The sequence below is a fragment of the Salmo salar genome, unplaced genomic scaffold, assembly GCF_905237065.1.
Source record: "Salmo salar unplaced genomic scaffold, Ssal_v3.1, whole genome shotgun sequence".
NCBI lineage: Eukaryota > Metazoa > Chordata > Actinopteri > Salmoniformes > Salmonidae > Salmo > Salmo salar.
In genome coordinates, this window is record NW_025549285.1 from 127501 (window position 1) to 149606 (window position 22106).

At 51.3% G+C, this 22106-nt stretch overlaps 5 non-coding genes and 3 pseudogenes across 5 annotated transcripts; all 8 read right to left on the reverse strand.

The window, feature by feature from the left end:
- Nucleotides 1-372: 372 nt before the first annotated feature.
- LOC123736209 (U5 spliceosomal RNA) lies at nucleotides 373-489 on the reverse strand. The gene has a single exon (XR_006765999.1). It is a non-coding gene; the product is annotated as a U5 spliceosomal RNA (small nuclear RNA).
- An 874-nt stretch (nucleotides 490-1363) lies between these two features.
- LOC123736252 (uncharacterized) lies at nucleotides 1364-1539 on the reverse strand (annotated as a pseudogene).
- Nucleotides 1540-7217: 5678 nt separating this feature from the next.
- Nucleotides 7218-7334, reverse strand: LOC123736211 (U5 spliceosomal RNA). Its single transcript, XR_006766000.1, has one exon. It is a non-coding gene; the product is annotated as a U5 spliceosomal RNA (small nuclear RNA).
- A 944-nt stretch (nucleotides 7335-8278) lies between these two features.
- LOC123736222 (uncharacterized) lies at nucleotides 8279-8452 on the reverse strand (annotated as a pseudogene).
- Nucleotides 8453-11018: 2566 nt separating this feature from the next.
- On the reverse strand, nucleotides 11019-11135 carry LOC123736212 (U5 spliceosomal RNA). Its single transcript, XR_006766001.1, has one exon. It is a non-coding gene; the product is annotated as a U5 spliceosomal RNA (small nuclear RNA).
- Nucleotides 11136-12068: 933 nt separating this feature from the next.
- Nucleotides 12069-12236, reverse strand: LOC123736210 (uncharacterized; annotated as a pseudogene).
- A 5727-nt stretch (nucleotides 12237-17963) lies between these two features.
- LOC123736213 (U5 spliceosomal RNA) lies at nucleotides 17964-18080 on the reverse strand. Its single transcript, XR_006766002.1, has one exon. It is a non-coding gene; the product is annotated as a U5 spliceosomal RNA (small nuclear RNA).
- A 699-nt stretch (nucleotides 18081-18779) lies between these two features.
- Nucleotides 18780-18974, reverse strand: LOC123736234 (U2 spliceosomal RNA). Its single transcript, XR_006766010.1, has one exon. It is a non-coding gene; the product is annotated as a U2 spliceosomal RNA (small nuclear RNA).
- Between the last annotated feature and the right edge of the window lie 3132 nt (nucleotides 18975-22106).

Genomic DNA, 22106 nt, shown 5'->3' on the forward strand with positions numbered 1-22106 from the left:
GAGCCAAAAGGCCGAGAAGCGATAACCCACAAATTGACCCCTGCACCCGCCGGGCCCCCGGGGGCCTCGGCAGACCTCATCGGTTTGGCAAAAGTTGGCTCCTCCTCACCCAACGCTTCCCTGGTGACAGGCGGGTGTGTTTTTTTTTAAAAGTCGCTAATGCGTCGTTAGGTCACTAGCTCTTTAATCCTAGTGCGACTATTTGTTCAATGCCCGGCAAATACACCAGTCATCGTCGGGCTTGAACTCAATTGCCCGAGCGACTACTTTGAGTGGAAAAAAATACGCCGGTCGGTCAGCCGGCTTCAAGTCAAACGCCTGAGCAAAAGTCTCGGCGTCATCTCTGTCAATTTCTCTTGAAACAAGATACCGGGCTCTGCCAGAAGCAAAGCCCTTCCAAAAATACGTTGAACTCGTAAGTGTTCCTCTCCACGGAAGTCTTTAGTAAAAGGCGAAAGGCTTGTGCGTAATGAAGAGAAACCAGAGTCGTATGGAAGTCAGAGGTCGGGGCCCGAGACACACACGGTGCACTCTAGGCCGGGTCCCCGCGGGTGGTCCCCGAACCCACTCTTCCAAGTTTTCGAGGGCTGTGGGTAAAAGTCACAGACAGACAGACAGACAGACAGACAGACAGACAGACAGACAGACAGATAGACAGAGATGATTGGGAAACACACACACACACACACACAATCCTGGTGAAGTGATTGTATTTTTGGGGGGCTCAAAAACACACACACACACACACACACACAATCCTGGTGAAGTGATTGTATTTTTGGGGGCTCAAAACACACACACACACACACACACACACACACACACACACACACAAAAAACAAAAATCCTGGTGAAGTGATTATTTTGGGGGCTCAAAAACACACACACACACACACACACACACACAATCCTGGTGAAGTGATTGTATTTTTTGGGGGCTCAAAAACACACACACACACACACACACACACAATCCTGGTGAAGTGATTGTATTTTTGGGGGGCTCAAAACACACACACACACACACACACACACACACACACACACACACACACACACACACACACAAACAATCCTGGTGAAGTGATTGTATTTTTTGGGGGGCTCAAAACACACACACACACACACACACACACACACACACACACACACACACACACACACACACACACTCCTGGCCAATGTATATTTTTTTTTTTTTTTTTTTTTTTTTAAGTAAAATGGCGGGAAAACGGGGACCCCCATGAAGGGGGCTTCGCACTTGTTTCAGTTTGGATGATTCTTCTTTTTTCATTCCTTCTCTTCTTCTGCTAGCTGTTTTACATAGATTTGGTGTATTTCTTTTTCCTTGACAATGGGAGAAAAGTGTTGCACCGTTCCCGGAGGTACTGCAATACCGGGTCGATGCGTGGAGCGGACGGAGCAAGCCCCATTTCCGACTCCCTGTTCGAAAAATCCATTTAATATGTAGTCCCCCGATGGGGGACGTATCAGATATTAAACTGATAAGAACAGATTTTTTTTTTTAGAAAAAATAATTTATTACGTTCAATACCATTCATTCTTTACAAAATCATATATTCCTTCAAACTCAAATAATGGTATTTTAATTTATAAAACAAACCAAAAAACCCCAAAACAAAACTCAGGGGAGCATCATCCCTCCCCGTCATCCTAAACACTAACTTTCCCTATCTTCCCGTCCCTAATCTAAAATAACCCCAGCCCTAATCCCCCTTCCATCTCTCCCGGGCAGCGTGCTGCCCCACTTCGTCTCCTCCCTCTTCATCCTCCCCCTCAAATCTCCTTCCACCCTCCTCACTATTCCTTCCACCCCCAATCTCTCCCTGTCTTGACCATGTTCTGCCTGGCTTCCCACAGCCCTCGCTTAAAGAGGCTCATGAGAAGCCAGAGCAGAAACCTATCCCTATCCGTCCCCCTCGCTCTCCCTACACCTCTCTCTAACCTAGCCCAAGTCAAAATAAAATCCCCTCTAACCCTTCCTAACAACACCCGTGCCTTTGCCCATACTACTCCGGCAATGGCACAGTCCCAAAAGACATGGCGCACAGTCTCCTCCCTGCCACAAGAAAGCCTTGGGCAGGTGGGGGATCGCGCCAAGCTATGCCGGTACATGGTGGAGCGTACCGGCAAACACTTGTGGAGGCTCAACCAATTCAGGTCCTTGAGCCTGTTGTCCAGGCCCCGCGCCTGCACTCCCTCCCAGACCGCCGCCGGGATGCCCACCACAGGTGCCGGACTTACTGCCCGTCTAACCTCCTCGTACAGGTGCCTGTGATCTAAACCTACTCGGGCGACTTCAACCTCGGGGTGCGCCCGCAGCCACTTGGCCGCATGGCCAAAGTGCCACGGCAGCTGTTCCGCCCGAGGACCCGTGTTAGACCACACCATTACGCTTCTCGCCTGATATGAGAAGAACACCCGCAGGAGGTAACCGGACGGGTGTAGTACCCGGCTGAGCAAGCTCCGTCAACAGAAATGAAACAAAAATTGCGTCCAGCTTGAGGGGGAGATGTGGTACCCCCCTACCTCCCTCCCCGATGGGACAGATCATGCGTGCCCTGGCGACCCACTCGTACCTGCCACCCCACATGAACTGAAACACCAGCCTCACTAGAGGCCTCCTCAGACTAGCCGGCAATGGGTAGATGTACGCCAAATACAATAGAGATGGCAATACATCCACCTTGAGAACCAGGACCTTGCCTAAAAAGGACAAAGACCTAGCCCTCCACATCGCTAGCTTCTTCTGTACCACTGCGATGCCCATGTTCCAGTTCAGCGTCGCTGAGCCGGAGGTCTCAAAATGGACCCCGAGTATCCTCAGGGCCCCGTTACAGAGAGATAACCCTCCGGGCACATCCGTCCTACCACTCCATCTTCCGAAAAACTTAACGGAAGACTTCGCGTGGTTAAGAACCGCCCCCGACGCTCGGGTGAAGTCCCCAATAATGGCAAGGGACCTTGTCAAGCACGAGTCCTTGCAAAGCAGCAAGGATGTGTCATCGGCGTACTGTGTCAACTTGACACGGAGACCGCCACTTCCAGGGATCAGCAAGCCCTCCACCCCTGTGTCTGCCCTAATGGCAGCCCCCAGAGGCTCCATGTACAGAACGAAGAGGAGAGCCGAGAGCGGGCATCCCTGCCTGACCCCAGACGAGAGGTCAAAAACGTCACCTAAGTGACTGTTTACACTAACTCGGCACCCTGCTCCGACATATAATGTACGGATCCATCCTATAAACTTCTCCCCAAATCCTAATCTACCTAACACCCTGAATAGAAAGGATCTATTCACGCGATCAAAGGCTTTCGCCTGATCTAGCGCTGCTACCATTAAAGGCAGCCCCCTATCTTCTACCCAAGCGATGGAGTCCCTGATCAACTGTAGGTTCCATCTGATCGAGCGACCCTCTACCCCGCACGTCTGATCCTCATGGACGACGTAGGGAAGGGCTGTGCGCAACCGGTCCGCTAAAACCTTTGCAAGTAGCTTGTAATCTACGCACAGCATGGTCAACGGCCGCCAGTTGCCAAGGTCAGTTGCTTCCCCTTCTTATAAAGAAGTGACAGCACACCGACCGCCATTGATCCCCCGGGACCCCCGTCTCAAGGATGGCCTTCAAGACTTCGAGAACCACTGGTCCAAGTATACCCCAAAACTTGAGGTAAAACTCGGCCGGCAGCCCATCCATCCCAGGTACCTTCCCTTTTCCCATCCTCCTGAGAGCGCTCTCAACCTCCTCAAGGGAGATCTGAGCCTCCATCGCATTTCTAATGTCCTCCGGCAATCGCCGGGACAAGTGTTCTAAAAACACATTTCCCTGCTCTACATCTATTACCCTCTCTTTAAATAAACCTCGGAAATGATCAGTTGTTACCCTGACCATTTCCTCCGGTTTTCTAACTATGCTACCATCTTCTTTCCTCACCCCATGCATTATCTTCCTACTCTGTCTGCCCCTAACCGACTTAAAGAACATAGCGGAACAAGTCTCATTATGTTCTAGAAAGCCATTATGCGCACGCTCCAGGAAAGCTCGAGCCTTCCGCTCCTGCAGCTCCCTGAGCTGCGCCTTCAGGTCAGTGGATCTCTCCCAGTCAATCGACCCGCCGAGGTTGCCTGCCTCGTACTCGAGTTCGAGCAACCTTTGGATACGATCCACCTCCCTCCTTTCCTCCCTTTTTTCCTCTTACAATATCCTATTATAAAAGCCCTAATCCTTACCTTAACTAAATCCCACCACTCTAACACCCCCTCGCACATGGACCGGAGGCCTTCAAGCCCCGAAAGAAACCAAAAAGGTGTCAACGAAAGCTTGCTCCTCCAGCACATCCCGATCTAATTTCCAGTACCCCCCTACCGAAGAGGCAGACTGGCGACCCCACCTGCAGGAGCACCCCGTCGTGATCCGAGAAAGACACAGGCAACAGCCGCCCAGACAACTGACCCAAAGACCTAGATAGGAAAATGTAGTCGAGCCTCCGCGCAACCCCCGGGAGTTGCGCCATGTGGGACCAGCCATTGTCGGAGTAGAGTGCAGACCTCCATCAACCAGACCATGACAAGCCATTAGCCCGGTGATGGCGCCTGCACTACTATCTCCCCCTACCCCTAAATCTATATTAAAATCCCCCCCTATCACTAAGTGCCTATTTGTAACACACAGGGGCGTCAGACAGTCCACCATCTCCCTCCTGTCTGCCGCCACCTGTGGCCCATACACCACCACTAACCTATACCTACTATCCCTAAAAGTGACATCCACCCCCAACACCCTCCCCTGCATTACAACAAAGGATCCCTCCACCTTCACCTCCCTATTCCCAAACAAAATCCCCACCCCTGTAGAATGCACCCCACCTATACCCCAAACTGACTCCCCCTTATCCCACTCCCTACTAAACCTGATGACATCCCCTCCATCCCTCAGGTGAACCTCCTGTAAAAAACAAACATCAAAACCCACCCCTTCCAAAAAACTAAATACCGCCCTCCTCTTAACAAAATCCCTTAAACCCCTTACATTTAAACTAAAAATATTAACAGAAAATTTCATTTAAAAATAAATTATAAAACCTTACATCAATGAAATGCAAACCCCAAATTAACCAAAAAACAGGAGACTCACCCGATGCTCCCCTGCTTCGTCTCATCCGGCGGGGACGTCCTCTCCTCTCCTGACGTCCCCCCGTCCTCCTCCATCTCTCCAACCCAGGATGCAGGGATGGTGTTAGGCCTTGGAGTTCCCTGCATCCTGGGTTCCCCACCAACACCCTCCTCTCCTCTCTCCCCAACGGCAGCTGGACTGAGGTCAAGAGCAGGAGATCCCACCTCCCCAAGCAGGAGTTGAGATCCCCCCTCAGACACCCAGCCCAGCGCCACGCCCTGGGAGTCTCCCTCCACCAGCTGTTGGGGGGCTGAGGCAAACAACGATGCCAAAGGCGTTCTTCCCTCCCCATCACACGCTTGGCCACCCCTCCCCCCTCACCCCCTCCCTCTCACAGCATGCCGAGCTCCCCCTCTTCCCTTTCTTCTTCGGCTTTGGAGGCAGCGGAGAGACACCACTCCCCCTCTCCGCCAGCTCCTCCACCATTCCCCTCAACTCCTCAACGAGGGCGCTCGACATGCTGTCCCCCCACTCCCTCACCCCCTTCCCTCCTCCTCCTCCTCCCCCGCCACCGGCACCCCCTCCACCACCTCTCCCTCCATTGTCGCTGTCTCTCGCTCCTCCACTCCCTTTCTTCCTTTCGATTCCTTTCCTTCTTCTGCTCCCGTGTCTTCTTTTTTCCCTTGCCCTCCTGCTGTCACTCCTTGCTCCTCTTCTTTCCGTTCTTGTCTCTTGTCCTTTTCCTTTGATGTCCTTCCTTCCCCTCTTCTTCCCCCATCCCCCGCTCCTGTTCCCCCCCCAGCTGCAGACGCGTATGACCTCTGACGAGCCGGGCACTCCCGCCACAGGTGTGCTGACGAGCCACACCCGTGGCACGCCTTAGGCTCGTCGCAGTCCCTCGCCTCGTGCTCCGCAGATCCACAAATTCTGCACTTTTTTGTGCTGCACGAGGCAAGGATATGACCGTAGGCCATACAACGCCTGCAGAACGGGGGCTGACGTGCGTAAAACAACGTCCCCCTGTCAGCCCCCAGGGAGAACATCGCAGGGGGATGGAGGTAACCACCCTGTCCCTTAGGGTCCTCCCTGAGCAGGGCCTGAAATCCTCTCCTCCCAGTCCAAAACCCCAGGGAGTCCCTTATGAGCCTCCCTGAGGAGACCTTGTCCATATACCGCCCTAAAAAGGCCCTCACCTCTTCGTCCTTGACATGCGGGTTATACATAGTTACTGTTACTACCCTGAAGCTGTTCCTTGCCAGGCTCGTAACTTCATAATGGCACATTGGCCTTTCTCCTTCCACCGCCTTCACTTTCTTCATGATTTCATCATGTTTTTCTTCCGTATAGCATGTCACATCGTATGCCCTCTCCATCTGGTTACCCTGGAGGCAGAGGACATCTTTCACCATCAATTTTAGGCTTCCCATTAGGATGGTTCTTGCAAAAGTTTCCCTCCCGAATTGCTCGACCTCCTTGTCTTTCCAGGCAAATCTGACGGTGTTTGCCAATCCGACTCCCGGCACCGTCCTGCTCTGTGTATTTTTCTCCATCTTGTCAAGAAAAAAGCTCTCTTAAAAAGAAGCCCAAGAAAAAAAGGATATCGGATAAATCCGATTCCTATCAGCAAAAAACAAAAAAATTTCCTCCCTCCTGCCTTCCTTCGACCTTTTGGCTCAGCGGGCTTTGGGGCACCTCGGTACCAAGCTTGATCTGAGCCAAAAGGCCGAGAAGCGATAACCCACAAATTGACCCCTGCACCCGCCCGGTCCCCGGGGGGCCTCGGCAGACCTCATCGGTTTGGCAAAAGTTGGCTCCTCCTCACCCAACGCTTCCCTGGTGACAGGCGGGTGTGTTTTTTTTTAAAAGTCGCTAATGCGTCGTTAGGTCACTAGCTCTTTAATCCTAGTGCGACTATTTGTTCAATGCCCGGCAAATACACCAGTCATCGTCGGGCTTGAACTCAATTGCCCGAGCGACTACTTTGAGTGGAAAAAATACGCCGGTCGGTCAGCCGGCTTCAAGTCAAACGCCTGAGCAAAAAGTCTCGGCGTCATCTCTGTCAATTTCTCTTGAAACAAGATACCGGGCTCTGCCAGAAGCAAAGCCCTTCCAAAAATACGTTGAACTCGTAAGTGTTCCTCTCCACGGAAGTCTTTAGTAAAAGGCGAAAGGCTTGTGCGTAATGAAGAGAAACCAGAGTCGTATGGAAGTCAGAGGTCGGGGCCCGAGACACACACGGTGCACTCTAGGCCGGGTCCCCGCGGGTGGTCCCCGAACCCACTCTTCCAAGTTTTCGAGGGCTGTGGGTAAAAAGTCACAGACAGACAGACAGACAGACAGACAGACAGACAGACAGACAGACAGACAGATAGACAATCCTGGTGAAGTGATTGTATTTTTGGGGGGGCTCAAAACACACACACACACACACACACACACACACAATCCTGGTGAAGTGATTGTATTTTTTGGGGGGCTCAAAACACACACACACACACACACACACACACAATCCTGGTGAAGTGATTGTATTTTTGGGGGGGCTGCAAAAACACACACACACACACACACACACACACACACACACACACACACATACACAGACACACAGACAGAAACAATCCTGGTGAAGTGATTGTATTTTTGGGGGGGCTCAAAACACACACACACACACAATCCTGGTGAAGTGATTGTATTTTTGGGGGGGCTCAAAACCCCCACACACACACACACACACACACACACAATCCTGGTGAAGTGATTGTATTTTTGGGGGGGCTCAAAAACACACACACACACACACACACACACACACACACACACACACACACACACACACACACACACACAAACAATCCTGGTGAAGTGATTGTATTTTTTGGGGGCTCAAAAACACACACACACACACACACACACACACACACACACACACACACACACACACACACACACACTCCTGGCCAATGTTTTTTTTTTATTTTTTTATTTTTATTTTTAAGTAAAATGGCGGGAAAACGGGGGACCCCCATGAAGGGGGCTTCGCACTTGTTTCAGTTTGGATGATTCTTCTTTTTCCATTCCTTCTCTTCTTCTGCTAGCTGTTTTACATAGCTTGGTGTATTTCTTTTTCCTTGACAATGGGAGAAAAGTGTTGCACCGTTCCCGGAGGTACTGCAATACCGGGTCGATGCGTGGAGCGGACGGAGCAAGCCCCATTTCCGACTCCCTGTTCGAAAAATCCATTTAATATGTAGTCCCCCGATGGGGGACGTATCAGATATTAAACTGATAAGAACAGATTTTTTTTTTACAAAATATATTTATTACGTTCCAAACCAACCAAAATTTTCCACACATCAATCAATTCAAATACAAATTCCAATCAACACAAAAATAAACATTTCAAAACTATTCAACAATAACCAAATCCAAAACCCAAAAGTCATTGGAGCATCTTCCCTCCCCTTCCCACCTACAAACCAATACCCATACCCATATCAAATAACCAAAAAACACTCACCCTATACTCCCGACCGACGGGGACGCCTCCTCCACTCCTGACGCTCCACCGTCAGCCTCCATCCCCTCTCCCCTGGAAACAAAAACAACCCCCGGCACACCCACACTCTGTGCCTTGTGCCCCCACTCAAATCCACCACCCTGCCCTCCTCCTGACTACAGCCCGGGGACCTCCCGCCCCCAAACAGGGAGCTTAAGCCTCCCTCCATCACCCAATCCTGGGCCATGCTTGTGAGGTCCAGCTCAGACAGGGGTGTAAAAGAGAAGGCAGAGGGAGCCCACGAGGGCCCAGCAACCTCCCCTCCCCTCCCCCCCCGATCTGCCCTCCCCCTCTTTTACCACCCGACCTCCTCGAGCGCTCCCCCCTTTTTCGACTTTTTGGTTGGTGGAGTAAAAGGCAAAACGTTTTCATAAGTCGCCTCTTTCTCCACCTCCACCTGTGTTTCCACCACTTCACAGTCCCCCCACTCCTTCTCCCCCTCTCCTTCTGGTCCCGCCTCCGATGCCTTCTCTGTCTCCTTCCTCTCCGATGCCTTCTCAGTCTCCATCTTCTCCAATGTCTTCTCTGTCATCTTCTCTGATGCCTTCTCCATCTTCCTCTCTGATGCCTTCTCTGTCTCTCTCCTCTTCGATGTCTTCTTTGTCTCCTTTCCCTCCGATGCCTTCTCTGTCTCCTTCCTCTCCGATGCCTTCTCAGTCTCCATCTTCTCCAATGTCTTCTCTATCTTCTTCTCTGATGCCTTCTCCATCTTCCTCTCTGATGCCTTCTCTGTCTCTCTCCTCTTCGATGTCTTCTTTGTCTCCTTCCCCTCCGATGCCTTCTCTGTCTCCTTCCTCTCCACCACTGTCCTCTCTTGTCCCTCCACACTACTGACTCCTTTCTCCTCCTCTCCTTTGGCCTCCTTCTCTTCTGGTACCACTATGCCCATTTCTTCTTTGTCTTTTCCTTCTCCTGCTTCTGTTTTTCCTCCTCTCCTCGCTGTGTGTCCGCTCCCTCCGTGCCTGTTCTCGGTTCTGGGTCTCCTCTTCTTCCCCCATCCCCGGCTCTCGCTCCCCCCCAGCTGCAGACGCCGTATGACCTCTGACGCGCCGGGCATTCACGCCACAGGTGTGTTAGCATGCCACACCCGTGACATGCCTTCGGCGCGTCACAGTCCCCCGCCTCGTGCTCAGCAGATCCACAGTACCTGCACTTCTTTGTGCTGCACGAGGCGAGGATATGACCATAGGCCATACAACGCCTGCAGAACGGAGGCTGACGGGCATAATACAATGTCCCCCGGTCAGCCCCCAGGGAGAACATAGCCGGAGGATGGAGGTAGCCTCCCAGGCCTTTTGGGTCTTCTCGAAGAAGAGCCTGGTAGCTTCTCCTCCCGTCCAAAACCCGAGCGTGAATCCTTGAGGAGCCTTGCTGAGGAGATGCCGTCCATATACCTCCCCAGGAAGGCCCTCACATCCTCTTCTTTCACATGCGGATTATACATGTTAATAGTCACAACTCTAAAATTTGTTCTTCGCCAGGTTCGTCACGGCATAGGAAGCACATGGGCTTTTCCTTTTCCGCTCTTCTTACTTTCTGCATTGTCTCCTCATGTTTTTCTTCCGTATGCAGCGTGACATCAAAAGCTCCCTCTAATGGGTTGTCATGGAGGCAGAAGACATCTTCTACCCTCAGTTGAAGCACCCCCATTAGATAGGTTCCTTCCGAATGTCTCCCTCCCGAAATGCTCCATGCCTTCTCCTTCCAGCAAACCGCACCGTATTGGCTAGTCCGATCACAGGAACCGACGTTGGTGCTGTCCTCCGTGCCATCTTCTCCGGAAGAATGGCTCTCCTCAATAGTCTCCGGCTACTTCAAAAGAAAAACCGAGTAGAAAAAAAACCAACAAATTTTCCCAACCCGGGAAATAATTCTGCACCAAAAAACCTTACCGCCCTCCTATCTCCGACCTTTTGACTCAGCGAGCTCTGGGGCACCTCGGTACCAAGCTTGATCTGAGCCAAAAGGCCGAGAAGCGATAACCCACAAATTGACCCCTGCACCCGCTCGGCGCCCGGGGCCTCGGCAGACCTCATCGGTTTGGCAAAAGTTGGCTCCTCCTCACCCAACGCTTCCCTGGTGACAGGCGGGTGTGTTTTTTTTAAAAGTCGCTAATGCGTCGTTAGGTCACTAGCTCTTTAATCCTAGTGCGACTATTTGTTCAATGCCCGGCAAATACACCAGTCATCGTCGGGCTTGAACTCAATTGCCCGAGCGACTACTTTGAGTGGAAAAAATACGCCGGTCGGTCAGCCGGCTTCAAGTCAAACGCCTGAGCAAAAAGTCTCGGCGTCATCTCTGTCAATTTCTCTTGAAACAAGATACCGGGCTCTGCCAGAAGCAAAGCCCTTCCAAAAATACGTTGAACTCGTAAGTGTTCCTCTCCACGGAAGTCTTTAGTAAAAGGCGAAAGGCTTGTGCGTAATGAAGAGAAACCAGAGTCGTATGGAAGTCAGAGGTCGGGGCCCGAGACACACACGGTGCACTCTAGGCCGGGTCCCCGCGGGTGGTCCCCGAACCCACTCTTCCAAGTTTTCGAGGGCTGTGGGTAAAAAGTCACAGACAGACAGACAGACAGACAGACAGACAGACAGACAGACAGACAGACAGACAGACAATCCTGGTGAAGTGATTGTATTTTGGGGGGGGCTCAAAAACACACACACACACACACACACACAATCCTGGTGAAGTGATTGTATTTTTTGGGGGGGCTCAAAACACACACACACACACACACACACACACAATCCTGGTGAAGTGATTGTATTTTTGGGGGGGCTCAAAACACACACACACACACACACACACACACACACACACACACACACACACACACACACAAACAATCCTGGTGAAGTGATTGTATTTTTGGGGGGCTCAAAAACACACACACACACACACACACACACACACAATCCTGGTGAAGTGATTGTATTTTTGGGGGCTCAAAACACACACACACACACACACACACACACAATCCTGGTGAAGTGATTGTATTTTTTGGGGGGGGGGGGCTCAAAAACACACACACACACACACACACACACACACACACACACACACACACACACACACACACACACAAACAATCCTGGTGAAGTGATTGTATTTTTTGGGGGGCTCAAAACACACACACACACACACACACACACACACACACACACACACACACACACACACACTCCTGGCCAATGTATTTTTTTTTTTTTTTTTTTTTTTTAAGTAAAATGGCGGGAAAACGGGGGACCCCCATGAAGGGGGCTTCGCACTTGTTTCAGTTTGGATGATTCTTCTTTTTCCATTCCTTCTCTTCTTCTGCTAGCTGTTTTACATAGACTTGGTGTATTTCTTTTTCCTTGACAATGGGAGAAAAGTGTTGCACCGTTCCCGGAGGTACTGCAATACCGGGTCGATGCGTGGAGCGGACGGAGCAAGCCCCATTTCCGACTCCCTGTTCGAAAAATCCATTTAATATGTAGTCCCCCGATGGGGGACGTATCAGATATTAAACTGATAAGAACAGATGATGATTAAAAGATTTTATTACTGTTCAAAACCATAAGCATAATAAACAAACCATCAACAATCATAATCATCACTTCCATAAACTCAACACAAGGCATTTGAAATTTCAAAACAAATGAAACCCAAATTACAAAATCAGGGGAGCATCTTCCCTCCCCCTCAACACCACATAAACTAGATTCCTAAATCTCTATATTTCCCTATCTCCCCATACCTATCTTATTCCTTTTCCCTATTCCCTTTACCACAGTCCTAAACCCCCCTTCCACCTCTCCCGGGCTGCATGCTGCCCCCACTTCCTCTCCTCCCTCTTCATCCTCCCCCTCACATTTTCTTCCACCCTCCTCACTATCCCCTCCACTCCCCAATCTCTCCCTGTCTTGACCATGTTCTGTCTGGCTTCCCACAGCCCCCGTTTAAAGAGGCTTATGAGAAGCCATAGTAGAAATCTGTCCCTTTCCGTCCCCCTCGCTCTCCCTACTCCTCTCTCTACCCGAGCCCACGACAAAATAAAATCCCCTCTTACCTTACCTAACAACACCCGTGCCCTAGCCCACACTACTCCGGCAAAGGCACAGTCCCAAAAGGCATGGCGCACTGTCTCCTCCCCGCCACAAGATGGTCTTGGGCAGGTGGGGGATCGCGCTAAGCTATGCCGGTACATAATGGAACGCACCGGCAAACACTTATGGAGGCTCAACCAATTCAGGTCCTTGAGCCTGTTGTCCAGACCCCGCGCCTGCACTCCCTCCCAGACCACTTCCGGGATACCCACCACAGGTGTCGGACACCCTCCCTGTCTGACCTCCTCGTACAGGTGCTTGTGGTCTAAACCTACTCGGGCGACTTCAACCTCGGGGTGCGCACGTAACCACTTGGCCGCGTGCCCAAAGTGCCACGGCAGCTGTTCCGCCCGAGGACCCGTGTTAGACCACACCATTACGCTTCTCGCCTGGTATGAGAAGAACACCCGCAGGAGGTAACCGGACGGGTGTACTACCGGATGAGCAAGCTCCGTCAACAAAAAGAAACAAAAATTGAGTCCAGCTTGAGGGGGAAGTGTGGTACCCCCTACCTCCCTCCCCGATGGGGCAAAGCATGCGTGCCCTGGCGACCCACTCGTACCTGCCACCCCACATGAACTGAAACACTAGCCTCACTAGAGGCCTCCTCAGACAAGCCGGCAATGGGTAGATGTACGCCAAATATAAAAGAGATGGCAATACATCCACCTTGAGGACCAGGACCTTGCCTACAAAAGACAACGACCTAGCCCTCCACATCGCTAGCTTCTTCTGTACCACTGCGATGCCCATGTTCCAGTTCAGCGTCGCTGAGCCGGAGGTCTCAAAATGAACCCCGAGAATCTTCAGGGCCCCGTTACAGAGAGATAACCCCCCGGGCACATCCGTCCTACCACGCCATCTACCGAAAAACTTAACGGAAGACTTTGCGTGGTTAAGAACCGCTCCCGACGCTCGGGTGAAGTCCCCTATAATGGCAAGGGACCTTGTCAAGCACGAGTCCTTGCAAAGCAGCAAGGAAGTGTCGTCGGCGTACTGCGTCACCTTAACACGCAGACCGCCACTTCCAGGGATTAACAAGCCTTCCACCCCTGTGTCTGCCCTAATGGCAGCCCCCAGAGGCTCCATGTACAGTACGAAGAGGAGAGCCGAGAGCGGGCACCCCTGCCTGACCCCTGACGAGAGGTCAAAAACGTCACCCATGTGACCGTTTACGCTAACCCGGCACCCCGCTCCGACATATAAAGTACGGATCCATCCTATGAACTTTTCCCCAAATCCTAATCTACCTAATACTCTGAAAAGAAAAGATCTATTCACGCGATCAAAGGCTTTCGCCTGATCAAGCGCTGCTACCATTAAAGGCAGACCTCTATCTTCTACCCAAGCGATGGAGTCCCTAATCAACTGCAGGTTCCACCTGATAGAGCGGCCCTCTACCCCGCACGTCTGATCCTCATGAACGACGAAGGGAAGGGCTGTGCGCAACCGATCCGCTAGGACCTTTGCAAGTATCTTGTAGTCTACACACAGCATGGTCAATGGCCGCCAGTTGCCAAGGTCTGTGGCGTCCCCCTTCTTGTGAAGAAGTGACAGCACACCGACGGTCATTGATCCCCCGGGAACCCCGTCTCGAGAATGGCCTTCAAGACTTCGAGGACCACCGGTCCGAGTATCCCCCAAAACTTGAGGTAAAACTCGGCCGGCAGCCCATCCATCCCAGGTACCTTCCCTTTTCCCATCCTCCTAAGGGCGCTCTCAACCTCTTCTAGGGAGATCTGAGCCTCCATCGCTTCTCTAATGTCCTCCGGCAATCGCCGGGACAAGTGTTCTAAAAACACATTTCCCTGCTCTACATCTACTTCCCTCTCCTTAAAGAAACTTCGGAAATGATCAGTTGTTACTCTGACCATCTCCTCCGGCTCTCTAGCTACACTACCATCTTCTTTCCTAACCCCGTACATTACCTTTCTACTCTGTCTATCCCTTACCGACTTAAAGAACATTGTGGAACAAGTCTCGTTATGTTCTAAAAAGCCGCTATGCGCACGCTCCAGGAAAGCTCGAGCCTTCCGCTCCTGCAGCTCCCTGAGTTGCGCCTTCAGGGCAGTGGATCTCTCCCAGTCGACCGACCCGCCGAGGTTGCCTGCCTCGTACTCGAGTTCGAGCAACCTATGGATATGATCCACCTCCCTCCTTTCCTCCCTTTTTCTCCTCTTACAATATCCTATAATAAAGATCCTAATCCTTACCTTGACTAAGTCCCACCACTCCAACACCCCCTCGCACATGGACCGGAGGCCCTCAAACCCCGAAACACACCAATAAAGGCATTAACAAAGGCTTGCTCATCCAGCACCTCCCGATCTAACTTCCAATACCCCCTACCGAAGAGGCAGACTGGAGAACTCACCTGCAGGAGCACCCCGTCGTGATCTGAAAAGAACACAGGCAACAGCCGACCAGACAACTGACCCAAGGACCTGGATAGAAAAATATAGTCAAGCCTCCGCGCAACCCCCTGGAGTTGCGCCAAGTGGGACCGGCCATTTTCGGAGTAGTGTGCAGGCCACCATCAACCAGACCATGGCAAGCCATTAGCCCGGTGATGGCGCCTGCACTGCTGTCCCCCCTACCCCTAAATCTATATTAAAGTCCCCCCTATCACCAACTGCCTATTTGTGACACACAGGGGCGTCAGACAGTCCACCATCTCCCTCCTGTCTGCCGCCACCTGTGGTCCGTACACCCCAACTAATCTATACCTACAATCTCTTAATGTGACATCCACCCCCAAAACCCTCCCCTGCATAACAACAAAAGTATCCTCAACCTTTACCTCCCTATTCCCAAACAAGATCCCTACCCCCGAAGAGTGAACCCCCCTATACCCCAAACTGATTCCCCTTTATCCCACTCCCTCTTAAACCTCACAACATCCCCCCCCATCCCTTAGGTGAACCTCCTGTAAAAAACAAAAATCAAACCCCACACCCTCTAAATAACTAAACACCGCCCTTCTTTTTATCCTATCCCTCAAACCCCTTACATTTAAACTAACAAAAGTAATTTTATCCATAATGAAAACATTAACAACAACCTACTAATAACAAAAAACAAAACAAGAGGCTCACCCGATGCTCCCCCGCTCCATCTCCTCCGACAGGGAAGTAAAAATGCTCCCCTCATCCGAAGGATACAGATCCTCCTCAGATGAGCCCACCTGCTTGCGCACAACTTGGGACACTCTGTCTCCCCCTTCCTCTAAGACCCCCAAGTCATCTGCCCATGAAGCCGGGAAAGGGTTGGGGATGGAGGTTTCCGGCTTCTCTGAACAGCCTTGCGACCCTCCATCCCCAGGATGCAGAGATAGAGTAGCGGTCGTCATGTCCATTTCCTCTAGGGGTAAAGGGAGGGATGAGTCCTGTGAGGACAGGGGGGCCACATCAGCGGCACTGTCTTTAACCCCCATCGCACGCTTGCCTGCCCCTTCCCCTATGCCTCCCACCTCTTTCTGCACATCACCCTTCCGCTTCGTCCTCTTCTTCTTGCCGACGTAGGGTTCCTGCTCCAGTTCCGGGATCACCTTCCCTACTGACGATTCCTTCCCATCCTGCCCGAGTTCGAGCGGCACACCAGAGTCTGAGGCCCACTCCCCTGCCCTTGACCCCAACACCGGAAGATTTTCCACCATTTCTACCAGGGCCCCAAGCCCCTCCACCCCATCAAGTAATGATCCCATGCTCTCCATTCCTCCACCCGCCTCCTCCACCTCCGGCTTCTGGATAGCGGACCCCTCACCTCCTTTCACTGACGGCCCTGATGTCACCTCTTTCCCGGCCCTTGCACGTGGAGTGGGCGTTGGTGAGGATGGTCTCTCCTGCTCCTTCTTCTCTGGGTCTTTCTTGCTAGACCCAGGGTCCCTTCTTTGCAGATGTTCCCCCACAGAGTCTCCTCCTTCCTTTCTGCCTGCCGTCGCCTCGGCATATGACTGCCGACGGGACGGACAGTCCCGGAACAGGTGCAGCCTACTACCACACCCGTGGCATTCCTTCGGCTCCCTACAGTCCGTTGCCTCATGCTCCCCCGATTTGCAAAACCTGCATCTCCCTGTACTGCAGGCAGCTGTAACGTGCCCATACTCCCTACATTTCTTACAGAAAGGGGGTTGACGGGTGTAAAAGAGCATCCCCCTGTCCGAACCCAGAGAAAAGACCGCCGGGGGATGTAGGAAGCCATCAAACCCTTCCTTATCCGGCCTAAGGAGCACCTGGAACTGACGGCGGCCATTCCAGAATCCCAAAGAGTCCTTCACATATCTTGCCCCTGATGTGACGTCACAAAAACGGCCCAGAAATGCCCCTATGGCGATATCCGTTACATGAGGATTGTACATATGTACATTAATAGTTCTGAAATTGGTCTTAGACAGACATGTTACATTGAAAAAGGACAATGGCTTCTCTCCAGCAGCCGCTTTGGCTCTGTCCATTATAATGTCGCACATACCTTCTGTATGAAAGGTCACGTCATATGCTTCCTCCATAGCATTTCCCTGCAGACACATAACCTCTGGGACTTTGACTTTCAGGGCCCCCATCAAAACGGTTCTTCCAAAGGAATCTCTTGGCAAGCGTGTATCTTCTTCCTTCTTCCAAGCGAAACGGATTGTGTTCTTAAGTCCAGTCCTGGGGACCGACCCTGCGCTACTGTTGTTCGCCATCTCCTCACGGAAAAAACGGAAACCAAGTTGAAAAATAACTTAACTGGCTTTCCTTCTTACTCCCTCCGGCCTTCGACCTTCTGACTCAGCGGGCTTTGGGGCACCTCGGTACCAAGCTTGATCTGAGCCAAAAGGCCGAGAAGCGATAACCCACAAATTGACCCCTGCACCCGCCGGGCCCCGGGGGCCTCGGCAGACCTCATCGGTTTGGCAAAAGTTGGCTCCTCCTCACCCAACGCTTCCCTGGTGACAGGCGGGTGTGTTTTTTTAAAAAGTCGCTAATGCGTCGTTAGGTCACTAGCTCTTTAATCCTAGTGCGACTATTTGTTCAATGCCCGGCAAATACACCAGTCATCGTCGGGCTTGAACTCAATTGCCCGAGCGACTACTTTGAGTGGAAAAAATACGCCGGTCGGTCAGCCGGCTTCAAGTCAAACGCCTGAGCAAAAAGTCTCGGCGTCATCTCTGTCAATTTCTCTTGAAACAAGATACCGGGCTCTGCCAGAAGCAAAGCCCTTCCAAAAATACGTTGAACTCGTAAGTGTTCCTCTCCACGGAAGTCTTTAGTAAAAGGCGAAAGGCTTGTGCGTAATGAAGAGAAACCAGAGTCGTATGGAAGTCAGAGGTCGGGGCCCGAGACACACACGGTGCACTCTAGGCCGGGTCCCCGCGGGTGGTCCCCGAACCCACTCTTCCAAGTTTTCGAGGGCTGTGGGTAAAAAGTCACAGACAGACAGACAGACAGACAGACAGACAGACAGACAGACAGACAGACAATCCTGGTGAAGTGATTGTATTTTTTGGGGGGCTCAAAAACACACACACACACACACACACACACACAATCCTGGTGAAGTGATTGTATTTTTTGGGGGCTCAAAACACACACACACACACACACACACACAATCCTGGTGAAGTGATTGTATTTTTTGGGGGGGGCTCAAAAACACACACACACACACACACACACACACACACACACACACACACACACACACACACACACACACAAACAATCCTGGTGAAGTGATTGTATTTTTGGGGGCTCAAAACACACACACACACACACACACACACACACACACACACACACACACACACACACACACACTCCTGGCCAATGTATTATAATTTATTTATTTTTTTATTTTTTTTTAAGTAAAATGGCGGGAAAACGGGGGACCCCCATGAAGGGGGCTTCGCACTTGTTTCAGTTTGGATGATTCTTCTTTTTTCATTCCTTCTCTTCTTCTGCTAGCTGTTTTACATAGATTTGGTGTATTTCTTTTTCCTTGACAATGGGAGAAAAGTGTTGCACCATTCCCGGAGGTACTGCAATACCGGGTCGATGCGTGGAGCGGACGGAGCAAGCCCCATTTCCGACTCCCTGTTCGAAAAATCCATTTAATATGTAGTCCCCCGATGGGGGACGTATCAGATATTAAACTGATAAGAACAGATTTTTTTTTTTGATTTTTTTATTTTTTATTTAACCAAACCATTCATTGTAAACACTTTACATTTCCCAAAATACTGGACATTTCAAAACCGGGACATGGAAAAAAAACACATAATCAAGCAAACAGTACATACACTTTGGCCAACCACTGCAACAAGGCCTCTTACTCATAAAGGTACTTCCAGCGTTCCTTAGAGGCATGGAAGCCATATTTGTCCACATCGAAATCAAACCTTTTCCTCAGGTCAGCTCTAACCCTACTTACCACTCCACCCACTCCCCAGTCCACATTGGATTTAACCAAAACCGCCCTTGAATCCCACAGAGCTACCTTCCCCAAGGAAATCAAGAGCCAGATTAAAAAGGATCCCTCCCGCTCCTGATCCCCAAACCCCTCCTCAACATAATTGCATCAAAGGATAGAATCCCCAGCATCTGGAAGAAGGAGCCCAAATCCCCCCAAACCCTCCTGGCATAGGAGCACTCCCAAAAAGTGTGACGGAGCGTCTCCTCTCCTTCACACCCTTCCCTTGGGCATATCTTGACCTTTGACAGGCCGTGCCTGTAAAGGACCTCCCTAACTGGCAGACGCCCATGTATACACAACCAATTTAGATCCTTCAACCTGTTAGAGAGACCCTTTTGCTGAATTGCCTGCCATACCACCGGCCCTACCCCATGGACACCGACAGGACCCCGCTTAGCCACCAAGGTCCTGTATAAAGCCCTGTGGTCCATGCAGAGCAGACCCTCCTGGCACTCAGTGTGCCTTCTGCTCCACTTCACCGCATGTTCAAAATGAGCTGGGAGGGATTCCGCCTTAGGTCGAGAGTTGTCCCAGGCTATCAACCTCCGCAGAGGGAAAGATAGCCAAAACAAAGCAAAAGCCTTGTAACCATGGTTACAAGGGTTAACCAGACTTTTACATATTGAAGAAAAGAAAATAGTGTCTAACTTCAGAGGGATGTCAGGAACTCCCCTTCCTCCCTCCTCCACTGATTGCACCATCCAGTCCCTTTTTATATACTCATAGCCCCCCAAACAAAAGAAAAAATGGTTCGCACTAAATCCTTCCTGTAACGAGGAGGTAAAGGAAAAACATAGGCCAAATAAACCAAGGACGGAAGAATGTCTGCTTTAATGACTAGAACCCGTCCACTCATAGAGAGCCGACGAGCTTTCCAGAGGCCCACCTTGGTGCGCACTTTCGCGATCCTCTGCCCCCAGTTAATTCCCTCACTACCTGTCACTTCAAAATCCACTCCCAGGACCCTCATAGGCCCCGAGCAGAGCGGGAGGCCACTGAGGCCTTCCTCTCTCCCTGCCCATGGTCCAAAAAAACTTGACTGAGGATTTCCCCAGGTTGACCCTAGCCCCGGATGCCAGTCCGAACTCCCCCAGGACCTCCACCGCCCTGGCGACACTCCCCTCGGATGTCAGAAACAAAGTCATGTCGTCCGCATACTGGGAGATCTTGACCTCTGAAGAGCCCCCACCAGGGGGCCGGAGGCCCCTAATACGTGCATCTGCCCGAATGGCTGCTGCCAGCGGCTCCATGTACAACACAAAGAGCAGTGGAGACAACGGGCAGCCTTGACGTACCCCAGTCTGCTGAGGAACCACCTCTCCTGCATGCCCATTTACCAAAACCCTACTTCCCACTGCAGTGTATAGAATCTCCACCCACCTCATAAACCCAGCCCCAAAACCCATCCTTTCCAACACTGAAAAGAGGAACCCATGGTGCACCTTATCAAAAGCTTTTTCCATGTCTAAGCCCACCAACATGAGGTGCACCCCTCTGTCCTGGGCCCAAGCAATACAGTCCCTCACCAGACTCAGGTTCCATTGTATGGACCTCCCCTCCACCCCACAGGTCTGGTCCTCATGTATGACATGGGGCAGAGCCTTCCTTAGGCGGCCCGCAAGGACACGGGCTACCACCTTATAGTCTGCACACAGTAGCGTAATGGGCCTGTAATTCCCCAGGTTATCCCTTTCCCCTTTCTTGTAAAGCAGCGTCAAAATCCCCTCCCTCATTGAAGACCCCAGGAGCCCTGAATCATATACCGCCTTAACTACCAACAGAAAATCTCTGCCCAAAATCTCCCAAAAGGTAACATAAAACTCCCGGGAAGCCCATCGCAACCTGGCACTTTGTTGGTTGGTAAACCCCGCAAAGCAGCCTCAACCTCCTCAAGCTCGAAAGGGCGATCGAGATCAGAGGCTTCCTCCGGGGGAACCTTTTCCCTCAAAAACCCCAGAAAGACGTGTTCTTTCGACCCATCTATGTCCTTTTCCCTAAAGGACTCTTGGTAGAAAGATGACGCTGCTTCCACCATCCCCTTTGGGTCCGATACCATTCCCCCCTTTTCTGTTCGCAGCTGAGCAATAACTGCTTTGGCATGGGCAGCTTTTACCTGTTTGAAAAAATATGAACTGCTAGCCTCACCAAACTCGAACTTATCTCGTTGACACCTAAAGAGAAAGTCCCTGGCCTTACCCTGAAAATACAGGCCCAACTTACTTTTTAAAACCTCCATCCTCTCCACATCCCTCACCTCACCCTTATTCTCGGCTGACACCAAAGCAGTCAGCTCCCCCTGAAGCCGCCGAAAAACCTCCCTGTCTGCTCGGGCCTTAGCGACACAGTGCGAAATAGCCAGGGTGCGCACATTGCGCTTTACGCACTCCCACCATTCAACTAGGGAGCCAAAAAAGGGCTTGAGGTCCCCCCATAGCTCATAATGGGATCTAAAAGCCTCCCTAAAGGAAAGATCCGCCAAAATTTGGGAATTTAATTTCCAAAACCCTCTTCCAAATATTGGCACGTCTACCGAGAACACTACCTGGACTTGGCAATGGTCAGAAAACCAGACCGGAGAAACAGTGACTTGCGATATTGGCACAGATACAGGTAAAAAAATGAAATCTATACGACTACGGGAACCCCTTGAATTTGCCCATGTCATACCCTCCCCCTTGGGGTCGCAGACTCTGAAGGAGTCCCTAAAAGAAAAATCTTTAACCACAGAAACCAAATAGGGAAGGCTAAAGTCCCCCCGTACCTTCGAAAGAGACATTGAAATCCCCCCCAAAACCAGAGTTCGGTTAGTAACACAAATATCTGGCAGAGCCAAAAAAAGATATTTCCTACCTCGAGGCTCTGCAGGTG